The sequence below is a fragment of the Phodopus roborovskii genome, unplaced genomic scaffold (genome assembly GCF_943737965.1).
Source record: "Phodopus roborovskii unplaced genomic scaffold, PHOROB, whole genome shotgun sequence".
In the NCBI taxonomy this organism is placed as follows: Eukaryota; Metazoa; Chordata; class Mammalia; order Rodentia; family Cricetidae; genus Phodopus; species Phodopus roborovskii.
Window position 1 is genome coordinate 7790001 of NW_026126413.1, and position 14424 is coordinate 7804424.

A 14424-nucleotide genomic window follows, 5' to 3' on the forward strand; every position below is an offset into this window, starting at 1 on the left:
GGGTTGGCCCTCTCCACTGGAAGCCTTCCCTGGTTACGGAGAATGGCCCACTCAGGCTCTGAATTCTCTATTACTAGGAGTCCTGGCTAGGGTCACCTGTGTAGAACCCTGGGCATTTCTGCTGTACTAGCTTTCTATGTCACCCCCACCCCCCAATTCCTTCCCATACTCTGTCCCTCCATTCTGCCACCTGATCCCTCTCGTCCCATCCTCTGCTCTGCTCCAATCACAGAACCCATTCTATCTCCTCTCCCCAGGGAGATCCCAGCAACCCTACTTAATCCCTCCTGCTGTTTAGCCTTTCTGGATCTGTGGATTATGGCATGATTATCATTTACTGAACAGCTAATATCTAATTATGAGTGAGTACATACCATGTTTGTCTTTCTGGATCTGGGTTACCTCACTCAGGATGATTTTTCCCCCTAATTCCATCCATTTGCCTGCAAATTTCATTATGTCACCACCCCACCAGCAACTTGATCAACACCAAATCATTATGTCATTTTTAACAGCAGAGTAATTCTCCATTTTATAAATGTAGCACATTTTCTTTATCCATTCTTCCATTGAGAAACATCTAGGTTTTCCCCCCAGTTTCTGGCTATTATGAATAAAGCTGCTAAGAACTTGAGCAAGTGTCTTTGTGGTAGGATGGCATGTTCTTTGAGTATATGCCCAAGAGTGATATAGTTGGTAAACTGTAGTAGATTGATTTCCAGTTTTCTAAGAAACTGCCATATTGATTTCCATAGTGTCTATATAAGTTTGCCTACCAGCAGTGGAGGTATGTTCCCCTTGCTCCACAGCAAGAGCTGTTATTTATGTTTCCAGTTTCTGGAGGGTGGGGGTGACACAGAAAGCTAGTACAGCAGAAATGCCCAGGGTTCTACACAGGTGACCCTAGCCAGGACTCCTAGTAATATTTAGTCCTCTGTCAGATGTGGAGTTGGTAGTCTGTAGACTGACACTTGTCAGACTGATGGTGTGTTGTGGAATATTAGTCTAAGATGTGTTACATTCATTTATGCTACGAAATATTTGTTTAATGATGCAAAGATGTGTTGTATTCTTTTATATTGCACTTGTTTAACTCTGTGAAGCTGTGTGACTTTGCCTGTCTAAAACACCTGATTGGTCTAATAAAAAGCTAAACAGCCAATAGCAAGGCAGGAGAAAGGATGGGTGGGGCTGGCAGAGAGAATAAATGAGAGGAGAAATCTAGGGAAGAGAGAAAGGAGTAAGAAAATAAGGAGAGGAGGACACTAGGGGCAGTCACCCTGTCACAGAGTAAGAAGAAAAGAAAGCATAAAGAAAAGAATAAAGCAAGGTTAAAAAGCCCAGAGGCAAAATGTAGTTAAAGAGAAATAGGATAATTTAAGTAAGAAAAGCTGGCTAGAAACAAGCCAAGCTAAGGCTGGGCATTATTAAGTAAGAATAAGTCTCTGTGTGTTTATCTGGGAACTATTTAACTGTTTGGCGGGCCCCCAAACAGTTAAAAAACTAACTAACAAAAACAAACGTCTATAATGGTGTCCTTTGCCGTACAGAAGCTTTCAGTTTCATGAGGTCCCATTTATCAATTGTTGCTCTGTACTGTACTGTTGGTGTTCTGTTCAGGAACTTGTCTCCTTTGCCAGGAACTTTATCAGGTTCAGGGTATCTGGTTTTATGTTGAGGTCTTTTACACGTTTTTTAAAATTTAGTTATGTGGGAGTACTCTTAGATGTGCTTCTAGGAATGGAACATATATGTTCATTGTTATAAAATAATGTCTTATATCTTTCCAAAAGCAACTTTTATCTTTATAGTGATGTATAAGAAATCTCTTCTTCCGTGTCCTTTTAACACTTGGCACTATTAGGCTCATTTAATTTTGCATATGAGATGAATAAGAAATGGTGTTTCACTATAGTCTTGATTTATTTGGGGGCCTTGCTGTATAGTCCAGGCTGGCCTATAACACACAGAGATCCTCCTGCCTCCTCCCTGCTCCTGAGTGCTGTCATAGGCATGTGCTACTACACTTGGCTTTGTCTTACACTCCTCTTATTATTAATGAAAATCTGTAGGTCCCTTATTTCCTAGATGCATCTTCTTACCAATACAGATCTTCAGCAACTCTAAAATGGACTTTTCTTCCTCCAGTGTTGGTAGATTCAACAGACAGGAAGACAGACAGAAAACCAGTGATGACCTAGAAGATTCTAACACAATTATTAAGCTTCATCCAAAGCCACACACAGAATTCTCCTGCAGAGAAATGGAGGAGAGACAATCTCCTTGAGCAGGCCTGAACATTCCCAGGAGCCGATGGTGTGTCTGTCACACATTCAAAGTGAAGCCAGCACAGCTAGAAGTCAATGATCAAAGAATATTTAAAAATCACCCTCAAGCCAAGAAGTGGTGGTACACACCTTTAATCACAGCACTCAGGAGGAAGAGGCAGGAGAATCTCTGTGAGTTCAAGGCCAGCCTGGTCAACAGAGCAAGTTCCAGGAGTACACAAAGAGAAACCCTACCTACAAAAACCAAAACCAAACAAACAAAACACAAAAACAAGAGAGAGAAACCTTTGTCAGGTGATAGTGGCATATACCTTTAATCCCAGCACTTGGTAGGCAGAGGTGGATGGATTGTGGATGGCAGAGTTACAGGTCAGCCTAGTCTGCAGAGTGAGTTCTAGGAGAGGCAGGACTACACAGAGAAACCCTCTCTCAAAAATAAATAAATAAATAAATAAATAAATAAATAAATAAATCCCCCAAACCCCATCAAAACCAAACCAAAATAAAACAACAACAAAAATTCTCTCAAATATTGGGAAATCTAAAAATATTTCTAAATAGCTCTCCTTAAAGTATCAAGGTAACTCATCCTCATTCCCAGAATCCCAGATCCTACTCTACTGAAGAGCAGAGTAGGCTGTTATGGGGCCTGGCCCTTTAGCTTCACCCTAGTGTGTCCTGAGGTTTCTTTCTCATGTACCACCTTCCTCATGGCTTACAAGGAAAACATTTTCTCTGCAACTTTTACGACTTCTGTGATCACATGTGCCTGTGTGTGCCTGTGCGTGTGTGGTGTGTGTGTTTTCCCACTCTTCAGATACCACCTGGGTATCCAACATCTCCATTTTAATTCTAACCCCCTGAAGTTAGAACACTGACTACCTGGGGTTAGCATGACCTTCATAATAAAGGATTCCATCTCACAGACCACACACACAGAAATGTCAATAATACACAGTAGATCTACATGTCAATTCATACTTCTGTCCAAGTGGATTACAGATTAGAGGGCCTCAAGTCCCTCAATGATAACTTGGCTGTCATGGCTCACATATGCTTAATGTTTATTATAAAGGACACAACAAAGAACACAGATGAAGAGACACATGGGCAGGAATCTGAGAGTTTCCATGTATAGGACCTTCCGTCCTTGCAGAGTTGGGGTATGCAGCCTTCCTGGTACATGAACACACTATCCATTCTGGAAGCTGTCGAAAGCCAATTTTAAAGGAGTGTTTATGAAGGTTCCTCACATAGGAAGGCTGGTCGTTAGCACAGCCTCCAGTCCCAGAGGAAGGACGGGGTTGAGCTGAAGGTCCCAATCTTCTAACTTGGGTTGGTTTTGCTCATGACCATGAAGTGTTTAGGGGATCACCAAGTCATCTTATTGGAAAAACAACAAATTATAATCATGAAAGAAACTGAAAAGGGTATTGGAGCTCCATGGCAGGAACTGGATTTGAAGACCTAATGTCAGAATAAGACATTCCCCTGATGTCCCTATCGTTTAAGAAAATGGGAAGGGTTTAGGAGCTGTGTACAAAAAAGGAGCTAGAATCACATCAACATTGACCTGTTGAATCACAATGCCCCACTGAGGGTTGAGGCTCTTCGTTCTCAGAGCTATCTCGTCTACCAAAATGTAGACCCAAAGGAGGAAAAAATGTTTCTAGAAATTACTTTTTAGGCTAAGTAGAAATAAGACTTCAGAAACAATATCTCACCTAAACTTTCTGACTGTGGTGATGGTAATGGCACTCCTCAGCCCAGCCTAAGGAAAGGGAACATTGGCTGCACACTGAGCTACCTGCTCTGCTCTCAGACCATCCCATAATGCCCAGGGATTTTCATTGTATAGCTGGCCTGGAGGAGCTTCCTTGCCCTGAGCACCAGCCGTCCCCACTTTTAAACTTGAAGGAAACAGCACAAAGTCTACCCTTTCTTCCTTTGGCCACACAGCTTACATTTTATCAAGAGTTTATATGGGAGTGGCCCATTAATCAGACCTCCTTTAAATGACAGAAAATCCATTTTCTCCTGAGACGTAAGCCTAGATTTTGCCCAACTTGCAATTCCCTTAAACCAGACCCGGTAGCAGCAAAAAAAAAAAAAAAAAAAAAAAAAATAACCTACAAGTGACAAGCAAGATCACAGCTTCCCAGCACCTGGGGCCTAAGGCCCACAAGATGTGAGCCTTTCCCCTTCCACTCAAGGATAGCCAAGCCTGCTGCCCAGGCTTCCCAGAGCCTGCTGCCTACTGCCAAAGGGAGTTGACTAGACAGAGATCACTGAGAGCCAGCAATGGTTAGCCTCGGTACTGCTCAGTTGGAGGGGGTCCCTTCTAACCCATGATTGGGTCTGTACCAACTTGAATTTAATATTCTTTGTTTTCTCCATTTTTCTTTTTCCCTTCCCTCCGGATTTCATTCTTCCTTCTTCTGTTTGTTTAGGCTGGGGAATCAAATCTAAAATCTCACATATGCCAGACAAGCACTCCCCCAGCGTCTGCATTCTCTTCCTTAAAGAGATGTACAAATTGTGTAAATTCAGAAAACAACACACCTGGCTCTGCCTCTGAACGAGGATGTGATCAAAATACACAAGGCTAGGATCCATGAAGAAAGCCCAGGTGCCCCCAGCCTAGGGCTGGAAGAGGCACTGTCGTAGGTTCCGGAAAACGCCCCCGCCCCAGTGCCACCCTCTCCTTCCGTTTATTACCTTTACCAGCTTCTGCTGAACACTCGGGAGAGAAAACATATAACATGAAGATAACATCATTCATTTAAACAATTACTTTTTTGCTGAGTGTTTTGAAAAGTTGACAAATTATATTTCCTGAAGATTAAATGCCAGGTTTAGCTGCAACGGGTTGGTAATGGGAGCAGACAACTGTATGTTGGGGCCTCAATCACTTCTGTCACTCAATCCTAGAGGTTGAGCCAAAAGGTCATAAAAGGACCTTAGTCAGATCCCACATCAGATTAGCATAGTGACTTTGGTGGTATGGACATCTGGGTCCTCAGAGCTGGATAAAGGCTACCAACTCGTTTGACAAAAGCCACTGAACATCTGTCAGTATGGAAATCAGCACTCCTCATTGACCCTGAGTGGGAGTTCAGTGGCAGCTGTACAATGAAAGGCGTCCCCCCCTATCATCAGAGGAGCAGGTGCCACCCAGTGCTATCCCAGGAGAGGAGAGGCTCTCTAAAACCTGTCTACCTGGTACAAGGGTGAGTAGTGTGGGCCCAGTGTCCTTTCTGCCATGCGCCTTCCAGTCTGCTGTAAGATGTACGCAGGCTGGGTGCCGTGACTCATGCCTACAATGCCAGCATTTGTGTGGTGGAGGGAGGCAGGAGAATCAAGAATTCAAAAATTATTCTGTTACACAGTGAGTTTGAGCTAGCCTTGGCTACACTTGAGCCTGGCTCAAAGCCAAACAGAACACAAAACGGTAACAACGCTGGAAAATCTGTGAGGCTTGGGCACAGTCTCAGTCTGTATGGGTGAGGAGAAGGCCCAAGGGAAGGAGGAGGGGACGTGGGGGTTGCCGAACCTGGAGTTCTGGGCAGCTGCTACATAACACATGGTATGGAGATGCTTTACTATTTAATAATCAGTATGGCAGTACCTATGCAAGCCAGTTGAACCAGCCTTGGATCGAGATACAGAATTCCAAAGAGGATAGCCACTCTCCCACATATTCACAACGATCTGAGCTCAAGAAGTCTAGTTTAAATTGCTTTCTCACTCCCTCTCTGCCCCCCCCACCGTGTGTGTGTGTGTGTGTGTGTGTGTGTGTGTGTGAGTTCCGAGTCTGCGAGGCAGTGTTATTAGCTGGTGTGTAATTGACACTTATTAGCATCCTTGTGAGTATAATGCATTTAGATCCAGGCAACAGGTGGCCTTACCATGGGGCCTGTACTTTAGAATCACCAACAGTATTAGCTAAGAGATGTTTGGGACCAGTTGCTTAGTGCTGAGAGCATATAACCCATGCCTAACTCACCAATTCATGTGACTGAACACTTATCAAACCCCTGGAAGCATTTGTTTGGCCTCATCCAAGAGCTGAGAACACAGTGGGTTGGACCATCCTCTTCAGAGGTGGACACCATTTTTGACAAAGAGGGGTGGTGTTAGTGGCTGAAATGCTTAGGTAAAAGAAATGACAAATTAATAAATTTGCCAAATCCTTCTTGCCATGAATGCAATGGACTTGGCCATGGTGGAGCACTGTTTCCCGGGAGTGCTGGACAGGCAATCTCTGACTTACACATGTGAACAACACTGCCAATGGTGGCACTTGTGGGTTAGGGACAATTGGAGGAATGAACTAATTTATGTACTTGTTTGTTGGTTTTTTCCACGCACGGTTTCACTGTGTAGCACTGACCATCTTGGAATTCATTCTATAGATCAGGCTGGCCTTGAACTCACAGAGATCCACTGGCCTCTGCCTCCAACGTGCTGGGATTAAAGGCACATGCCACTACCATCTGACGATGTTATTCTTAACACACATATATTTTAACGTTTGCTACAATTTAGGCTGCCTTTTTAGGTTAAGACATTCCTTTGAATTTTAGAAAAGGAATAAATTTTGGAAAACATGCAAGCGATATCATTTTTACTTGGATTTAAATGTAACAAAAGCTATCAGGATGTCCATCCTCCATATACAAATACATTCTATCATTTTGTCATTTAAGTTTTTACTGTTGATAGGACACACGTTATGCTGAAACACTGAATATTACAGTCCTTTAGCAATTAAGTTGTAATAAAAGGAAGGAATCTCAATTCTTTGTGAATTTAATTTGTCACATAGAGAAATATCACCAGCTTTCCAATGGGATATTCCAATATTCATAGTAATAGCTAGACTTAGCAGTGTTTGGTATCTGTATTTTATATGACTTTAAGTCATACAAAGGTTGAGTTTTGCCATATTATTTCCATTTTTTAAATTATAGCACTCTTGCCAAGGTGGCAAACAAAGTCACGTTTTATTTACGTTATTAGCTGCCTTTATAAGTTGCAAATATATAAAAGTATGGGTCCTCACTTGCTCTGCTCTGTCGGGGTTTACATAGCCATAGCCCCAACCTTTAAACAGAAATAAAAAGTAAGAGTTTTAACAAGAGACAGGGGACGAAAGAGAGGGAGGGGGAGGGGGAGATAGAGGCGACACCTAGTATAAGGAGGTTCTTTTCCTTTTAGTTAGGAATTTTTTTTTGAAATTGTATTTATTTTTATTTTGTGTAAGTTTGCCTTAATATATATCTGGGCATCACATGCATGCCTGCCTGCAGAAGATGGCTTCAGGTCGTAGGGACTGGCGTTAGAGATGGTTTTGAGTGGCTATGCGGGTTCTAGGAATTGAATCTGGGTCCTCTGCAAGAGCAGCCAGCGCTCTTAACCTCTGAGCTGTCTCTCCAGCTCTTGAGTGGAAGAAGTTTCAAGTGTTTGTCAGTACCATTTGGTCTCTGCTTCTAGAATGTTCTCAGTGCTTGGCTTGGATGAACCTTTTGCCTTTCCTCCTTATGTATTTCCTTACATCCCCTTCCTGCCTTATCAGGTACCACTTAGCCGTAGAAGAGCACAAGAGATGGTAAATGATATGAGAGGAGAGGGAGCTGCCACAGGGGCCACAAATACAAAAGAAACTTTGTACTTTTCATTAAAATAAAACAAATACAAACAAGCAAACAAAAACCCTGATACTCACATGGAGAATGACTTAGAACCACATCTAAGCCAAGCTGTATCTAAAGACTGACTTGACACCTTAGGGACCATCACATACAGTTTGAGATCATGGTCAAGGCACCTGGAATCATAATATTCTTTTGGTGGCAAATGTCATGTTACGTTTCTAGGGCATTACGTCAATTTAGTGTTTCGCGTATTATTAATAATGCCTCATTACATAAAATTATTACTAAACTGGCAATTAAGTGGATGTGAAGGATCCATATGCTGAATTGCTGGTAACATTTCAATTACAGATTTCACATCAGATATCTTCTAGTGTACATTAACAATGGTATCAACCAACCTCCTGGCCAGAATCTCACTGATGAGCTCTACTTTGCAGCATGGAGTATTGGCATGAAGTCATTTTCCTGATTTCAGGGGACTAAGAAGTGGAGGAAACATCCGAATCTCTCTCTCTGGGTAGCAGTAGAGCATTGGTGAATGCTGCTGTTAACTCTTGTATAGAAAGCCTGCGGCGTCTTGGTTGACGGAAGAGCCCTTTTCCTATCTTTACTTCATGCCTTCCCTCCAAATGAACTAGCAATCAGGTGGTAGCTGTTTTGCTGTCTCCAGTTGTATGCTCTGTGCTCACCTCCATCCCTCACCAACTCTGTGATTTGGTTGTTTATAAACACAAGTGATGCAATGACAGTGTTTCTGCCTGGGGACCATCCTCTGACCCAAGACTCTAATGATGCCTGAAAAAGGACTGTCAACGGTCATTCTGCGGTGGACTATTACTGAATTCAGTCCCTCCCTTTGTCCTTTTGTGTTTGAACACTTGATTCCCAGCTGATGATGCGGTTTGGGGTCTAGACGGTGGGTCTAGATGGTTTGGGGTCTAGGTAATAGGGGTGAGCCCTGAGTCCAGGCGCCTTTAACTCTGCCTGCTCAGGGTGACCAGCCACTCCCACTCCCACTAACTGCTGCCCCTGCTTCCATTCCTTCCTTGTGATGCACTGAAGTCTCTTGAAACCGGGAGCCAAAAGAATTCCTTTATTCCTTAAGTGGTTTCTGTTAGGCGTTCTTGTCATGGTGAGAATAGAAGTAGCAGAACCTGATGGAGGGCCTTCAGGGATTAAGAAAACGTGGCTCTAGTAGTTAAGCCAGTGGGTAAGGACTTGCCCCCCGATTTCCTCCCTGATTTCCTTAGCTCGCCTGTCTGATGAGACTTCTTAAGGAAGTACTTCACTTCCCTCCCACCTCACAGAACACTGTGGCAGCATAGTGAGCAACAGCACCTGGCACTTAGGCCCCTCCCTCGTCCTCTGTGTAACATCTTATAGGTGGCACCATGAGTCAAGGTTGGGATGCCCAAACCCAGCTCATTTGCAAATGATAAAATTCTAACACAAATAGATGTTCTAGAAGAATTTCAACAGTTAAGTTTTAACTACATTTTTATTTACCTTGGAGGGAAGGCTTTATCAGTTTGCAAAAACTAGACACATTTAACCAATGGCCATAGGTTGTGTTTCATTCATCAAACACTTGCTGAGCCTTAGGATAAAATATATATTTTTGGTCCTCAAAGGATCTAGCGTGATATTGAGTTCTTACACTATATACTTAAGATATGATACCAATCGTATATTCAAAATATAATGAAGGCATGGTCAGTCTTGCTGGGATAAACGTAAGAGCTGAAAATTGGATAAGATGTTCTTAGCTCAAGTGATGAAGAATGAAGGACTATTTACCTGATGCAGACAGAGGGAATAAAATATGTACATACAGAGAAGAAACATTGAGGGTCATTCAAGGATATGTTGATAGTTTAGAACACCATAAAGAACTGAGGATGGAGCAAGGAAATAATTTTTTCTCATTCATTTTTTTTAACTTTACATTGTGTAATTAATTAATCCCAGCACTCAGAAGGCAGAGGCAAGTGGATCTCTCTGAATTTGATGCCAGCCTGGCCTACAAAGAGAATTCCAGGACAGCTAGAGCTATTACACAAAGAAACCCTGTCTCGAAAAACAAAAACAAACAACAACAAAAACAAAATTACATTGTGGTGTGTGTGTGTGTGTGTGTGTGTGTGTGTGTGTGTGTAGGTTAGAGGACAACTTGGGGGATTGATCCTCTCATTCACCATGGGATTAAACTCAGGTAGTTAGGCTTGGTAGAAAGTATCTTTACCCAACTGACCTCATTAATTTTTTTTTTGATAAAATACTTCAGTATACCTGACACACATGCAACTTCCACCTAGATTTAATATGTCAGTATTTTGCCACTTTAAAAAAAAAAAATGAAACTGGCCAGGCATTGGTAGCACATTCCTTTAATCCCAGCACTCAGGAGGCAGAGGCAGGTGAATCTCTGTGAGTTCAAGGCCAGCCTGGTCTACAGAGCAAGTTCCAGGACAGCCAGGGCTACACTGCCTTGTATTTGGGAGCCCGGGGAATTTTTGGTCTTTGGTCTTTTCTCTTCACTCAACATGCATTTCCTGGGCTCCCAAATACAAGGCAAAAAGAACCTGGAGATGAAGCTCCCCTTTCTATTTTCATTGGAAATAATCCTTCCCTGAGGTTTGTATTAACAACCGTAGTATTTATTTGAAGGTGTTGTCATCTCGATTTAGTTAATGACAATATAAATATCGAAGGACAAAGGCTTGAGCTCTGTAAGGAAGGAACTGCTGCTTTCAATGGAGTCTAGAGACAACAGTGTCTCCTCTGTGTGGCAGGAGATAAAGAACAGACACTGTTTCCTTTCTTTTTGGAAGATTTGTTTTTATTCGTATGTGTGTGCCACATGCGTGAAAATGTTGTGAGCCACCAGACATGCATGCTGGGAACTCAACTCCAGTCTTCTGCAAGAGCAGCAAATGCTTTCTTCACAGCTGGGCCCTCTCTTCAGCTCATCTGTTGGATGTTGAGGTAGTTTTCCCTCATACAGAAAAAAACAAACAAACAAAAAAAAAAAAAAAAAAACAATCTGCATTCTAACAGAAGAATACCAAGACCTCACATTTGTTAACTGTGTACCTATAGAAGGAGATTCTGGAACCAGGCCCTTTGGTTGGGGCTTGTGGGGCTCACTGTTCATAGGTTGTATGTTCTTTTTGTTCATTTGTTTGTTTAGATTTGTTTATTTATTATGTGTACACTGTTCTGCCTGTATGACAGAAGAGGGCACCAAGTCTCATTACAGATGATTGTGAGCCACCATGTGGTTGCTGGGAATTGAACTCAGGACTTCTAGAAGAGCAATCAGTGCTCTTAACCTCTGAGCCATCTCTCCAGCCCCAGGTTGTATGTTCTTATCAGGAAAATGTTTAAACTTCCATCTCCACATTTCTGTTCACTGATGTTGATGGTATGAAAACAAGGAATCATTTTGCATTATAAAACCTACCCTAAGGCTAAGTAAGGTAAGGTAGGATGACCCAGTAGGTAAGACAATGGCTGTGTAAGTAGGATCTGACTTCAGATCCCTAGGACCTAAAGAAAAAACTACAGTGCTGGGGAAGTGGAGACAGGGGGAATCTTGGAGCTTGCTGGCAGATATTCTAGTCATTTGGTGAGCTCCAGGTTTAATGAGAGTTCTTATTCCAAAGTAAGGTGGAAAGCAACTGAGAAACACATCCACTGTTGACCTCTTGTCTACACACACACACACACACACACACACACACACACACACACACACACGGACATTTGCACCTATACACATATATGTACACATGTTCACACAAGAAAGAGAAAGCAAAGGAAGGAAGGAAGGAAATCCAAGATGTACATTTAAAGTGCAGGAGTGGGCTGGAGAGAAGGCTCCGTGCTTAAATGCAGGGGATGTGCAATAAATAGAACCAGAAATCCTGTTCCCTCTCTTCCACTGCCAATAAATTGTCTTCTGGAGCATCTACGTCACTTTCAAAGCTTCTTCAAGGAGACCACGTGACCTCCTCCTCCATGTGGGAAAACACACATTACATTTCCATCACTCTCGATGCGGCCCTGGTCACTCCTTTCCAAAAAATATTTAACACAACGAAAATAAAGAATTAGACATAATTCAAAGAGCAGCTAAGAAATGACTTCTGCTATGACTCGGAAAGAGGTGGTTCAGCCAGAGAAATGTTTGCAGACTCTGGGACTTGAGTTTGGATCTCCAGCACCGAGTAAAGGCTAGGTGGGTGTGGTGGCCAGCGTGTAATACCATCATGAGGAAGGGGGGAGGGGAGGTGACCACTGGGGCAAGCTGGCTAGCTAGGGGAGTTGTGTTGTGTGAGCTCTGGGCTCAGCAAGACAGGCTTCTGTCTCAATTAAAACATGGAAAGCCATCAAAGAGGATGCTTGACATCAACTTCTGGCCTCCACACTCACAGCACACACATGTGTTCCCATGTATACCACGCAATACATGTACGCTACACACACACATATGCACACCACACACAAATACATGCATACTAAACACACACACATACATTCACACAAAAAGAATGAGGAGCCATGTGAAATGGAGCCATACTTTTTAATGTACCAACCTCCCACCTCATACACCATCTATAATCCTTGAGGACCACTAATGTGTTCTTTATTTCTATGACGATAATGCCATTTTGAGAAAGCCACATCGATGAAATAAGATGTGAATCTATACAGTTAAAGTTCTTTTGGTGATCAACTTTTATCACTCAAGATGATATCCAAGTTTTTGCATGGATCAATAGGCATTTTCTCTTTGTTGCTATGTAGAAAAATATCACGGTATGGATGTCCCAGTATTTATGTTTTTAATCAATCACTTCTAATAGAGCATTTTTGTTGCTACTGGGATGTTTTATATTACTATAAAAGCTGCTGTGAAAAATTCATACAGCTTTTTGTGTGTACAGAAGTATTTTTTTATTTGGGATAAGTGCCCAAAGTCTAATAAAAGTGACTTTTAAAGAAACTGCCAGCCATGTGCTCCACAGTGATGGTAGGATATGCCTGGAACTTGAGAGTATCAGTGTTAACCTCTAATTTGAGCACTTGGGAGCTGAAGTACTGGGGAATCTTGAGTTCAAGGCTAACCTGGGCTACCCAGTCTAGAAACAAAACAAAGCACACACATGCAAAAACCAGGTGAAATTCGGCTTGAATTGGGTTACCTATCTAAGTGGATTTGAGTTATCTGTGGGAGCATGCTACCTCCTGTAGCTTTTTAACTTCTAACTAAGAGCTAAAACTCAAAAAGCCTGAGACATGATCATGGCTCAACTTAAGCGAAGGACGGTTTTCTCCCTAAGTAATCATTTTGTGTGTAAATGAAGCTCTCACTTACACTGTTAACAAGGCTGGTTCTTCCAAATTATCTTCCAGCAGCGATTCTCAGCCTGTGGGTCATGACCTTTTGGGTCACTTATCAGATGTTCACATCAGGATTCATAACAGTAGCAAAGTTATAGTTAGACGTAGCAACGAAATAATTTTAGCAACGAAATAATTTTATGGTTGGGAGTCACCACAGCATGAGGAACTGTATTAAAGGGTTGCAGCGTTAGGAAGGTTGAGGGCCACTGCCCTATAGCTTTTCTTTCTCTCAGTGAAGACAACAGGTCCCACTTGAAATACAGGTGGTTTTTCTTTTAACTTAACACTGATCAAAGTGCTTAATGTCCCATTTGTCCTGCTCTCAATGCTAATTAGAGTCCCTAAATCCAATCTTTTCAGTATATTGGTCATGAGCATGTTAATACTCTTTTCTGTTTTGTCTTCTAAACAAATTTATGCTTAGGCTCTTCAAAGATAAATATAACAGGAGACATTATTTTATTTCTTTTTAACAAATTTATTTAAACAACTGAAATTCTGGAAATTAAACTTGACATTCTTCATTTAACAGAGACTTCGAGTGACAAGAACTCATTGCAGTTAATACAAGAGCCCGCAGGCTCTCAGACGCCTACATTTGATTTAGAGTGGAAAGTTGCAGGCTTTCCTGGCTTCCCAGAAGTGAGATGCATGCAGATTTCCCCTCAGGCCCGGGTCAGGGTTTCCTCTCCATTGCTCCCACCAAGTTTGCCTCCCATGCTCTGCTCTAAGTAACCCAGCAGACAGTAAGTTGTGTGAGACTTTCCAGGGAGACATAACACACCCATATCTCACCCTACATAGAGAATTCATGACAGACACAGTAACAATGCTGTCAGTGTTAGATTTGGCGAACCAATGAGTTTTTGTTGGGGTTTTCTTCAGGGGCGGGGATGGTTCAAATGCGGTTACATCTCTGAAAAGCAGAGGTTTTGAGGTTGCCCCTCAAAAACTGCAAACCAGGGGCTCTGCAGAGCTTGCAGGGAGCTCCACGGGCCAGGGAGTCTCCTCTCAGCACCTCCCCTGCTCCCAGCTGCTCCCCAACAGCTGTTGACTGCTTCCCTAAG